The following is a 14,360-nucleotide window of genomic DNA, read 5'->3' as shown; positions in this document are numbered from 1 at the left end:
TCAAATTTTTAAAAAAGTAATAGGACTGGAAATCTAGCTTGGGGGTAAAGCATCCCTGGGTTCAATCCCCAGTACCAAAAAAACAAACAAACAAACAAAAAAAAAAAAACCACGATTTTATAAAATCTTATACACAAATGTTCATAGCAGCCTTATCCACAGCAGTAAAAAGTTGGAAATAATCCTCATGTGCCACAACTAATGAATGAAAACAAAATATAATATATCCATACAATGTAATATTATCTACCCTTAAAATTGATGAAGTGCTGTCCATGCTACAATATGGCTAAATCATAAAAAATAGACTAAGTAAAAGAAGCCAGACACAAAAGGTCACATATTGTATAACTTCATCTAAGAGAAAGGTCCAGAAAAGGTAAATCCATAGAGACAGAAAGTAGATTAGTTGTGACCAGGGATGCGGAGAACAGGAAATGGGGGTGACTGCTAATGAAGATAGGATTTCTTTTTGGGGCGATGAAATATTATGGAATTAAATAATGGTGATGATTGTACAACTTCATGAACATATTAAAAACTGCTGAATAGGGCTGAGGATGTGGCTCAGTGATAGAGCACTTGCTTAGCATGCAGAAGGCCCTGGCTTCCATCCCTGGCACCACAAAACAAAACAAAACAAACCACTAAATTGTACACTTTGAAATTCTTTTTATTTTTTCCTTTTTTTTTAAATTAAAATCTTTTTTATTTTTACAGACTGCATTTTGATTCATTGTACACAAATGGGGTACAACTTTTCCTTTCTATGGTTGTACACAATGTAGATTCATACCATTCATGTAATCATACATATACATAGGGTAATACTGTCTATTTCATTCTACTATCTTTCCATCCCCCACCCCCTCCCACTGCATTGTCTTCTACACCATCCAAAGTTCCTTCATTCTTTTCTTCCCCCCCATCATCCCCCCTTGATATATATTGTCATTCACTTACCAGAGAAAACATTCGGCCTTTGGTTTTTTGGGCTTGGCCTATTTCACGTAGCATGATATTTTCCAACTTCATCCATTTACCAGAAAATGCCATAATTTTATTATTCTCTATGGCTGAGTAATATTCCATTGTGTATATATACCACAGTTTCTTTATCCATTGGTCAATAAAAATATTCCATTTTGTATCTACACCACAGTTTCTTTATCCATTTGTCAATAGAAGGGCTCTAGGTTGGTTCCACAATTTAGCTATTATGAATTGAGCTGCTATGAACATTGATGTGACTGTATCACTGCAGTATGCTGATTTTAAGTCCTTTGGTCATAAGCCAAAGAGTGGGATATCTGGGTCAAATGGTGGGTCCAAGCTTTCTAAGGAATCTCCATACTGCTTTCCAGAGTGGCTGCACCAATTTGCAACTCCACCAGCAAATGTATGAGGGTGTCTTTTCCCCCACATCCATGCCAACACTTATTATTGCTTGTGTTCCTGATAAGAGCCATTCTAATTGGAGTTAGATGAAATCTTAGGGTGGTTTTAATTTGCATTTCTCTAATTACTAGGGATGATGAGCACTTTTTCATATATTTGTTGATCACTTGTATATCTTCTTCTGTGAAGTGTCTGTCCATTTCCTTAGCCCATTTGTTGAATGGGTTCTTTGTATTTGCGGTGTAAAGTCTTTTAAGTTGTTTATAAATTTTGGAGATGAGTACTCTGTCTGAAGTGTGTGTGGAAAAGATTTTCTCCCACTCTGTAGGCTCTCTTTTCACATTATTGATTGTTTCCTGTGCTGAGAAAAAACTTTTTAGTTTGAATCTATCCCATTTATTGATTCTTGCTTATATTTCTTGCGCTATGGGGGTCTTGTTAAGGTCCTAAGCCAACATGATGGAGATTTGGGCCTACTTTTTCTTCTATTTGGTGAAGGGTCTTTGTTTTCTGTACTGGGGGTGGAACCCAGGGCCTCACGTATAGTAGGCAAGTCCTCCACCTCCATGTTACGCCCCCAGCCCTTCTTATTTTTTATTTTGAGTCAGAGTCTTAGTAAATTGCCCACACTAGCCTGGCACTTGTGATCCTCCCACCTCAACCTCCTGAGTCACTGGAATTACAGGTGTGCACTCCTGTGCCTGAGTGGAAAAGAAGATTTTTTTAGGTGAATTATATTTTAATAAATAATAATAATAATGAAGTCATATGTGCGTGTATTTTAAAAATCTAAAATCATATACAACCAAACTCTAAATAGTGATTGTTTCTTCAGAATGAGGTTTATGCATTTCTTTGTGTGTGTGTATGTGTGTGTGTGAATTGAACATAGGGCCTTGTGCATGGCAGGCAAGGGCTTCACCACTGAGCTAGAGCCCCAGCTCTTTTTAAATGTTTATGTTTAGAACTGGGGTTGTGGTTCAGTGGAAGAGCACTTGCCTGGCTCGTGTGAGGCACTGGCTTAGATCCTCAGCACCACATAAAAATAAATAAATAAAATAAAGGTATTAAGTCCATCTACAATTAAAAACTTTTAAAAACAATACCTTAAAAAATGAAAATAAATTTTTATTTTTAGATAGATTCTTACTAGATTGTCCAGGGTGGCCTTGAACTTGTAATTCTCCTGCCTAAGCTTCCTAAGTAGCTGGAATTATAGGTGTTCACCGCAACAAGGGTTTATATATTTTTACATCATTTGAATTTTGTCTTACAATGAGGATGTATAACTTTACATTTTAAAAAAAGCACAAAAATATTAAAAACATAAGAGAATACAGGAACTGTATACATTTGTGGGCAAATGGGAGGAACTTTCAGATTCTCCCTGTGCTGTGAGGAAATCCTACTCAACCAGCAAGGTCACTTCCAGGGCCACTGCCCAAGGGAAGGAAGGCTTTTGCAGTCACATTATCTGTAATCTCTACTGCCAGTCAGTTATGTCATGCAAATTGGCTCTTGGTAATTAGATAACATCAATCTCCTCAAAATTTTTCAGTTAAGATTTGATGATTCAGATAGAGCTTGGTGGCACAGGCCTGTAATCACAGTGAGTTGGGAGGCTGAGGCAGGAGGATCGCAAGTTCAAAGCCAGCCTCAGCAATTTAGCCAGGCCCTAAGCAACTTTGCAAGACCCTGTCTCAAAATAAAAAATAAAAATGGACTGGGGATGTGGCTCAGTGGTTGAGTGCCCCTGGGTTCAATCCCTGGTACCAAAAAAAGCCAAGAAAGATCAGATGATTCAGGTTGATTTCTTTCATTTTCTGTATAGCAATTCCATTTACAATTAACCAAATTCTATTGTTTTGTTCTGAAATTACAAAAAAGATATACATTTTAAAATTCAAATGCCGTAAAAGTATGCAAAGAAAAAGGATAAAACGTTTTTAAAGCCCTTCCCCCCACCATTCCTAAGTCCCGAGAATAACCATTGTTAACATCTGGAGCCACACACTCTCCATGAAAACTAAAAAAGGTAAATTCTAATAGTTAACTATACAGGTTTGACTTGTTTGGGAAAACTATAATGATCTCACATGGAGCATCTAACCCATAATTGATAGTCAGATCAGCCATCCCCAGTGTGAAGGTTTTCCTTAAGGCTATCTTTGAAATGCTTGAATTAGGCTTAAATTTAAAGAAACTTGAAGTGTTTAAGTGTGTATTTAGCTTCAAGTGTTTATAAACATTTAAGCAGCGATGAATAAGACAGCTGGGATAAAAGGAATTCAAGAAATGATTTCAAAGTCTCTATTGCTTGGATCACAATTTAAGTGTATGTTTTAGCAGACAAGTGTATTCATTTATAAATTTATTATAGTTGGTTTCCAGATTTTCAAAATTCAAAAGCTTCCAGGCATGGGGGCACACGCCTGTAATCTCAGCAGCTCGGGAAGCGGGGGCAGGAGGATCGCAAGTTCAAAGTCAGTCTCAGCAACTTAGTGAGGCCCTGTTTCAAAATAAAATACATAAAAAGGGCTAGATATGTAGTTCAGTAGTTAAACATCCCTGGGTTCAATCCCCAGTACAAAAAAAAGTAAAAGACTAATACCATTTGAGTCCATTTCAGCTGCTATAACAAAATACTTCATGTCTAATGAGGGCTTATTCTGCTTCAAAGATGACGCCTTCTTGCTGTTGCCCCACAAAGGTTGCACCCGTAAATACAATTGCATTGAAGATTAAGTTTCAACATGAATTTTGGAGGGATGTGAACATTCAAATCAAAGAATTCCACCCCCAGGGCCCTCAGATTCACATCCTTTTCACTTACAGAATATATTCATTTCATCCTAATAATCTAAAAAGTCTTAACTTGATTCAACATCAACTTTACAGTCTAATCCTAATGTCTCATCTAAATGTCATTTCATTCAGAGTTGGGTGAGACTTAAGGTATGATTCATCCTGAGGCAGATTCCCTCTCCAGCTGTCATTCTGTGAAATCAAACAATTAGATGCTTCCAAAATATAAGGGAGCATGGGATAGACATTCTCATTTCAAAAATGAGAAATAGGAAAGAAGAAAGAGGAAACAGATCCCAAGCAAATCCAACAGGACAAACATTAACTCCGAAAGCTTCAGAATATTCTTTGTGAGTGTGTGTGTACGTGTGTGTGTGTGTGTGTGTGTGTGTATGTGTGTGTTTGTGTACCAGGGATTGAACCCAGAGGTGCTTAGCCACTGAGTCCCAGCCCTTTTTATTTTTAATTTTGAGAGAGGATCTCGCTAAATTGCTTAGGGCCTTGCTAAATTGCTGAGGCTGGCTTTGAATTTGTGCTCCTCCTGCCTCAGCCTCCCAAGCCACTGGAATTACAGGCCTGTGCTACCATGCCCTGAAGAATATTCTTCTTTGTCTTCATGTCCCACCTTTCAGACACAGGGAGTGAAGGTTGGGGCCCCATGGATTTGCTGGGCACAAGAAGAGCAGCTCTTGGGGCCATATGCCTACAGCTCTCCCAGGCTGAAATTATGTGCTGTGGCTCTACCAGTCAAGGGTCTCAGGGTGGCCCTACCCTCACAGCGCCATTAGGCGTTGCCCTTGTGGGGTTGGCTTCATAGCCCTGCCCTGCAACTCCCCTGGGCATTGCTCTATTTGTGACTCTCTACAATGGCCCAGCCCCTCAGCCGGCACTTTGCATCAGCCTCAGGGTTCTTTAGGGTATCCTTTGAAATCTAGTAGGAAGCAGCCATGCCCCACAGCTCCTGTACCCTGTACACCCAGGGAGATGGCACTTTGTGAATGCCACCAAGGTCACCTGGAGCCACTTTAGTCACAGCAGGGGCAACTAAGGAGAGCTGCATCAGAATGCACGAAGCAGAACCTTGAGATTATAACAGCAAATCCCGAGGTCCCATGGGCACCCTGGGCCGTTCCCTTGAGACCAGTTCGTCTTCAAGGCCAGACGTGTGATGGGAATGGCAGCCTCAAAGGTCTTCAAAATGGCTTCTGAATCCTTCTTCCATGTCTTGATGAATATCATGTCTCCTTCTATCCATACCAATCTCCTTTTTAAACATCTTCAGCGTCCTTTCATGAACATGGTATTTCATTCTTAACATGGCTGGGGGAGAATTTTCCAGATCTTTAAGTTCTGTTTCTCTTTTGATTATAAATTCAAAACATTTTTATTTTTTTAAATACCTTTATTTTATTTATTCATTTTTATGTGGTGCTGAGGATGGAACCCAGTGCCTCACACATACCAGGCAAGCACTTCTACCACTGAGCCCCAACTCCAGCCCTCAAAACATTTTTAAACATTTTTTGAGATGACGTCTTGCTGTGTTGCCCAGTCTGGCCTCCAACTCACAGGCTCAAGCAATTCCTGCCTCAGCCTCCCAAGTAGCTGGGACTACAGACAAGTGCCACCCTGTCCAGCAATTCTGCCTTCAATTCATTTCTCTCTTCTCAAATTTTACTATAGTCAAGAGAAACCAAGATACATCCCCAATGCTATACTTAGCAATTTCTTCACTAAATATCCTACTTCATCTCTGTTAAGTTTGCCTTCCACAAAACACTAGACCCAAACACAATTCAGCCAAGTCTTTTGGCCTTTATAATAAGAATGACCTTTCCTCCCTTTTCCAATAACATGTTCCCTCACTTTCACCTGAGACTTCATCAGAATGGTCTCTTCTGTCTGTATTTCCACCCATACTCTGATTACAACTTAAGCAATTTCTAAGGGATAATACTCTAAGGGGTAATACTGTGATTACCACTTAAGCAGTTTCTGAGAAGACCGAGTATCTCTCCACAGCACCTTCTTCTGAGCCTACACTAGAATTGCCCTAAGTCTCCTTTTATGGCAATGTACCTCAAAACTCTTCCAGCTTCTGCCCATCACCCAGTTTCAAAGCTGCTTCCACTGTCTTGGGTAGTTTTTAAGGTAGTACCCTGCTTCTCAGTACCAATTTCTGCTTTAGTTTGTTTGGGCTGCTATAACAGAGAACATTAGTCTGGGTAATTTATATATAATAGAAATTTATTTCTTGTAGTTCTGAAAGCTGGGAAGTTCAAGGTCAAACAAAGCTCCATTGTATTTGGTATCTGTTAAGGGCTTTCTGTTTCCTAGATGGCTCCTTTTCATTGTGTCTTGTGTAGCAAGAAGCCAAAAGAAACAGACTCTGTCCCTCAAGCCCTTTTATGAAGGTACTCATTTCATTTATTTTATTTTTTAATCTTTTGGTACCAGGGATTGAATCCAGGGGCGCTTAACCACTGAACCCATCTCCTTTTTATATTTTATTTTTTATATTTTTTTTTGTATTTTATGTTTTATTTTTTATTTCAAGACGAGGTCTTGCTAAGTTGCTGAGGCTGGCTTTGAACTTGAGATCCTCCTGCCTCAGCCTCCTGAGCTGCTGGGATTACAGGTGAGCGCCACCACACCCAGTCACTAATCCCATTTATGAGGGTAGAGACCTCATGGCCTAATCACTTTCCAAAGTCCTTGTGTATGTGTGTATGTGTGTGTGTGTGTGTGTATGCATGTCCACTCACACTAGGGATCAATCCCAAGGCCTTATGCATGCTAAACATGTGCTTTGCCTAATTACATCCCCAGTTTAGGCCTCACCTTTTACTACCACTACCTTGGGGTTTAACTTCCAACATATACATTTTGGAGGAACACATAACATTCAAACTACAACGAATACTTTTTTTCTTTCTGTTTAAGAACTTTAAGGCTGAGGAAGCTACGAAATTCAAGTAAGCCCCAAGGATTAAAGGAAGTCGGGGTCTTAAGTGGATGGCAGTAGGTAATTCCCCTGAAGAACTGGGCTGCAAAGATCTCAGGCTGGGATCACATGGGGAAATCCTGAGGCAGGATGTCTCACTCTCACACCATCCCCCACACACAGTTCCTCCTTAGTCACTGGCTTCACTGCTTCTTAACTCAGATTGTCATTTCTCGGGTGCCTAGCTCTCAATTCCGTTCCTTTTGTGTGAACTTCTGTCACTTCTCACCGGAAGTATCCATTGCCACAGCAGCTTATCTCTTGCTCACTCTTCTCCCTCACAGGTACTGAGAAACCCGAGCATGTCTTTCTTACGCTTGAAATCCTCTGATGAGTTCTCTTTATGCACACAAGATCAAGTCCAAGCTCCTCGGGGTGCCATTCGGGGCTTCAGTCATGCCTTCTCCCAACTCCACATCCAGCTCTACCACAGTAGAGTTCAAATAGGCCACGTGTCCTGGAAAAGAGTCCATGGAACTCGGAGCACTGGCCACACTGGCACCTCCTGCAGAAATTAGCCCAGCAGGGGGTTTTCTGTATGATGTCATCTTGCCTGCAGCAAATGAACATTCTGAAGCTCACCTGCTGGCATGGCTGTGTGGTTGTGGGCTCTCAGGACCCAGATCAATGTCTGAGGCGAGAGGAGCCACACGTAGTCTGAACCTGACGGATGTTAGCTCTCTTCAGGATAGCTTCCTTGCTTTGCTTGATATGAGTTGTTACATACAGGATCATGAAAATGGACCCAAGCATATTATTTCACAGGGGGAATGAATGACAAGTGACAGCCTTGACTGAAGTTTCAAGGTCCAGAGAATCGGTGCATCTAAGATGGAGCCAGCATCCTGGCTGCCTCAAGTCCTTGTGTCCTCTCTGAGGTAAAATGGTCTTAATTTTATCTCCTTTTCTTATGGTTCATCTGAAAATACTGAGAGGGGATTTTTCTTTGGTCCCACTCAAGAGAGCACATAAGATTTTATGTCCAACTGCTCCTCAACTTCACTTGTGATCCCTGATCTAAGCCAACATCATTTCTTGCCTAGATTTTGTGACAGTCTCTTAAGTGGCCTCCCTGCTTCCCAACTTTGGCTCTGCTCCAGCCAGCAGTCAGAGATTTTTAAAAATATACAGGTCTGAGCTGGGTAAGGTGGCGCATGCCTGTAATTCCAGGAACTCAGTAGGCTGAGGCAAGAGGATCACAAGTTAAAGGCCAACCTCAGTAATTTATTGAGGCCCTAAGCAACTTAGTGAGACCCTGTCTCAATATAAAAATAAATAAAAAGGGCTGGAGTTGTGACAAGCTCAAAACAATTGCTTTAGCTGGCATGGTGGTGCACACCTGTAGTCCCAGTGACTGAGGAGGCTGAGACAGGAGGATTACTGTTTGAGGCTACCCTGGGCAACTTAATGAGACCTTGTCTTAAAATCTCAAAATTAAAAAAAAAAAAACAATCTGAGTATGTAGCTCATTGATTACCTAGAATATCACATAAAATATATATAACGATCCTGCCACTTCTTGTTCAGAATCCTACAGTGGCTCCCTATTTCACTCAAAATACAAACCAAAAGTTGGATGCCATGGCTCACACCAGTAATCCCAGCAACTCAGGAGGTCGAGGGAGGAGGATTGCAAGTTTGAGGCCAGCCTCAGTTACTTAGTAAGACCCTGTCTCAAAATAAAATAAATATATATATGTCCACATATATATATTTGTGCGTGTGTGTGTGTGTTGTGTATGCCAGAGTTCTCACTGTGGCCTTCAAAGTCGTAACCTAGCATATTTCTCATTATCTCTGACCTCTCTGACCTAATCCCCCTCTGGTTGACTCCTCACTAGCCACACTGCTGCCCTGGCTTTTTGGTCACCCCAACACAACTTCCATTGCTTGGAATGTTCTTTCCTAAGAGGCCTCACGGATCATTCTCTCATCTCCTTTGGATCTTTGCTCAAATGGCATCCACTCCTTAGGAACTATAACCTCCTACTATACTATCAGATTTACTTCTTCATCTAGTTTATTATTCATCTACTAGATTGTCCTACTAGACTATAAATTCCACAGAGGTAGTGATATTATTTGTTACTGTTGTTCACAGCTATATATCCAAGATCTAAAATAGGGCATGGAGCATAGTAGGTGGTCAATATATTACTGAATGAACAAATGTTTGGGGCTGCTCTTGCCACTATGGGTAACTAAGAGCCTCCCTTAAGAATCACATAGTACAACAGGTGTTGGCGAGGATGTGGGGAGAAAGGTACACTCATACATTGCTGGTGGGGCTGCAAATTAGTGCAGCCACTCTGGAAAGCAGTGTGGAGATTCCTTAGAAAACTTGGAATGGAACCACCATTTGACCCAGCTATCCCACTCCTTGGCCTATACCCAAAGGACTTAAAATCAGCATACTACAGAGATACAGCCACATCAATGTTCATAGCTGCTTAATTCACCATAGCCAGATTGTGGAACCAACCTAGATGTCCTTCAATTGATGAATGGATAAAGAAACTGTGGTATATATATACAATGGAATATTATTCAGCCATAAAGAATGATAAAATTATGGCATTTGCAGGCAAATGGATGAAACTGGAGAATATCATGCTAAGTGAGATAAGCCAATCTCAAAAAACCAAAGGGCGAATGATATCGCTAATAAGTGGATGATGACGACACATAATGGGGGGAGGGAGGGGTTAGTGTTAGGGTTAGAGTTAGGGGTAGGGAGGGGGGCAAGAATGAAGGAAGGAAGGACTGTATAGAGGGAAAAGAGGGGTGGGAGGGGTGGGGGGAAGGGGAAAAAAACAGAATGAATCAAACAACATTACCCTATGTAAATTTATGATTACACAAATGGTATGCCTTTACGCCATGTACAAACAGAGAAACAACATGTATCCCATTTGTTTACAATAAAAAAAAAAAAAAGAAACTGCAACTGAAAAAAAAAAATCACATAGTAGAGGATCCAAGATGGCGGACTAGAGGGAGGCTACATTCCTTGTTGCTCCTTAACTTGGGTTTCAAGCAAAGGAAATTGTGAGGCAGTCTTCACTGATCACTGATCCCCTATTGTTTATCCCATTTCTCTACAGTGATCACCAGCACACTGCCTACTTTTTGAGTGCAGATCACTCACTGACTACTGCCCATCATTCATCATTTGCCCATTTGCCTGCCTCTTGCCTGCCCATCACTGGCCTTCCACCTAACCATCGCCCACTGCCTGACATCCACCCCCCATCATCCAACGTTAGCCTGCAGACCACCTGCAGATCACCAGTGGATTGCCTTCTGCCCACTGCTGCCTGGAAGTCCATGGTCTTAGTACCCACAGGTTTGGTTACACATGGTTGCCACCGTTTTGGGACAACAGCCAGGACCTGGAGGTTTGCCATGGCCACCATCTTGGGGCATGGCCATCTCAGTCTGGGGACTCAGACCAGGGCCTGAAGACACATTGGGGTACCTGCAGGTCTTGTTGCACCTGAGGTCTTTCTGCTTGGTGTGGTAGTGGCTGTCATCTGGCTGCCTTTTTGCAGGGTCTCCCCTTTGTGTGAGCACATGCCTGGTTGTCTCTCTGCAAGTTGAAAGGGCATTGAGATCTTGGGACTGCAACAAGACAGGGTCTGGGGAAGCTGAAGCCCAGGTCCGTCAGATTGCAGCTGGGTTTGTGTGGGACAGTCTGGGTCTGGCAAGCCTGTGGAAAGCCAGAGACTAGGGGCAGTTCCCTAGCAGGAGCACAGGTTGAAGAAACTGGAGAAAACTGGGTTCTCTCCAGCTCAGTGAGTCCTGAGGTGTGCAGGGATGAAAAGGGCAGGCTACAATGGGTGGGAAGACTGTAAGAGGGTGTGAGGGCATCTTGCTATCAGCTCACCCACTCAACCAGTCTGGCACCCACTAGGCTGAAACTAATATCAAACTTCAGACAACCCCACCTACCAGTGGAGAAGGGAAGCTGAGAACATTTTTGAAACCCAACAGAAGCAACAATTCAATTTTCCATTGAGACTTTCCTCCTTTATTTATTTATTTATGTATTTATTTATTTTTCACCATCTGTCTCACACCTCTACCATCTTTGAGTTCAAATATTTTTCATGCATCAATATATTAAGGAATGGTTGTCTGAATAGTATGTGACAGTTTTGTTGTATAGTCCTATATTTTTACTTTTAAAATCTGTACATATTTTTTCTCTCGCCTGTCTCCCTAGATTCTCTTTCTCACTTCTCTCACACTAACAGCCATTCTCTATTTAATTCCTCCCTTGCTCTTACTATAAATTTTTACCTCTACCTACTCTCCCTCCCCCTCATAAACATCACATCTTACACTAATTCTGTTCCCTCATTGTCCATCATTAGAAACGGTAAACCCTTTCAGCAAACTTACAGTTTATATTGTACACAATAATTGATCACTTCATTTCTGCCTATTGTAACAAAACTGTAAATGCCTTAATAGGAAATATTTGGTTTAAGGTGGTATATTGTTTGCATTGGGTGCTGTTAATATTGGTCTTCCGCTTAAAGGTGAGGTACCGGAAGCCTTCAGGGACACTAAAAGACTACAGGGTAGAATCTGTACTGCCTCAACTCCATACCACTAGATGAGAAGACACAAAAATAACATGAAAAAACAAGGGAACAAAGTGCCTCAAATAAACCAAGATGTTCCAAAAATAGAATTCACAGACAACACAGTAGAAGAAATGTTAGAGGAGTTTAGAAAATACATCGTTAGATTGATCTTTGAAGTAAAGGATGGTATTGGAAAGAAAATACAGGAAGTGAAAGATCACTTCAATAAAAAGGCAGAGATTACAAAAAGGAATCAAGCAGAAATCCTCAAAATGAAGGAAACAATAAATCAAATTAATTCAAAGGAAAGTATCACCAACAGACTAGACCACTTGAAAGACAGATCCTCAGACAATGAGTCTTGAAAGTAGACTGCACAGAGAAGATGGTAAAAAACCATGAACAGAGCTTCCAAGAAATATGGGACAACATAAAAAGACCAAATTTAAGATTTATTGGAATAGATGAAGGCATGGAGATAAAAACCAAAGGAATGCACAATCTTTTTAATGACATAATATCAGAAAACTTCCCAAAATCTTAAAAATGAAATGAAAAATCAAGTACAAGAGGCTTACAGGACCCTAAATGTACAAAATTACAGCAGACTCACACCTATGCACATTATAGTGAGAATGATTAACATACAGAATAAGGATAGAATTTTAAAGACCGTAAGAGAAAAAAGTCAAATTACATATAGAGGAAAACCAATTTGGGTCTCAGCTGATTTCTCAACCCAGACCCTCAAGGCCAGGAGGTCCTGGAATAACATATATCAAGCTCTGAAAGAAAATGCATGCCAACCAAGAATTTTATATCCAGCAAAATTAAACTTCAGATTTAAAGATGAAATAAAAACCTTCCATGATAAACAAAAGTTAAAAGAATTCACAATTAGAAAGCCTGCACTACAGAATATTCTCAGCAATATATTCCATGAGGAGGAAATGAAAAAAAAAATGAAAACCAGCAAAGGGAAAAAGGGAGAAAGGAAAGATCAAGTTAAAAAACAAAAACAAACAAACAAACAAACAAAAAAAAAAAAAACAGCAAAATGGCCAGGAACACAAATCGTATCTCAATAATAACCCTGAATGTTAATGGCCTAAACTCATCAATCAAGAGACATAGACTGGTAGATTAGATTTTTTAAAAAGACCCAAACAATATGCTATCTTCAAGAGACTCACCTCCTAGGAAAAGACATCCACAGACTGAAGGTGAAAGGTTGGGAAAAAACATATCACTCACAAGGACTGCGTAAATAAGCAGGGGTTTCCATCCTCATATCAGACAAAGTGGACTTCAAACCAAAGTTAGTCAGAGGGATAAAGAAAGACATTTCATACTGCTTAAGGGAATCATACACCAACAAGACATAATAATTGTAAATATATATGACCCAAACAATGGAGCATCTATGTATATCAAATAAACCCTTCTCGATTTCAAGAATCAAATAGACCACAATACAATAATACTGGCTGACTTTAACACACCTCTCTCACCACTGGACAGATCTTCCAAATAAAAACTAAACAAAGAAACTGTAGACTTAAATGATACATTCAATGAGTTAGACTTAACAGACATACGTAGAATATTTCATCCATCATCAAGCCATTATACTTTCTTCTCAACAGAACATGGATCCTTATGTAAAATAAACCATATGTCATGCCACAAAGCAACTCAGCAAATACAAAAACATAGAAATACTACCCTGCATTCTATCACATCATAATGAAATGAAACTAGAAATCAATGATAAAATAAAAAATAGAAGCTACTTCAACGCCTGGAGACTAAATAGCATGCTATTGAATGATGAATGGATAAAAGAAGAAATCAAGCAGGAAATAAAAAAAATACTTAGAGGTAAATGAGAACACTGATACATCACATCAAAATCTCTGGGACACTATGAAGGCAGTGCTAAGAGGAAAGTTCATTGCATTGAGCTCATACATTAAAAGAATACAAAGTCAACAAATAAATGACCTAACATTACACCTCAAAGCCCGAGAGAAAGAAGAACAAATCAGCACCAAAAGCAGCAGAACACAGGAAATAATTAAAACCAGAGCTGAAATCAGTGAAATTGAAATAAAAGAAACAATTGAAAAAATTGACAATAAAAGTTGGCTTTTGAAAAAATAAATAAAATTGATAAACCCTAACAAAAAAGAGGGAGAAAACTCAAATTACTAAAATACGTGATGAAAAAGGAAATATCACGATGGATACTACTGAAATAGTATGGCCAACATCATTCTAAATGGAGAAAAACTGAAAACATTCCCCCTAAAAACTGGAACAAGACAGGGATGCCCTCTTTCACCACTTCTATTCAACATTGTCCTTGAAACCCTAGTGAGAGCAATTAGACAAAAGAAATTAAAGGAATAACTAATAGAAAAAGAAGAACTCAAACTATCACTATTTGCTAAGGACATGATTCTATATTTAGAAGATCCAAAAAAATTCCACCAGAAAACTTCTAGAACTCATAAATGAATTCAGCAAAGTAGCAGGATATAAAATCAATGCCTATAAAT

This window comes from Sciurus vulgaris (assembly GCF_902686455.1).
Source record: "Sciurus vulgaris genome assembly, chromosome: 18".
NCBI lineage: Eukaryota > Metazoa > Chordata > Mammalia > Rodentia > Sciuridae > Sciurus > Sciurus vulgaris.
This window is presented reverse-complemented; position numbering follows the sequence as displayed.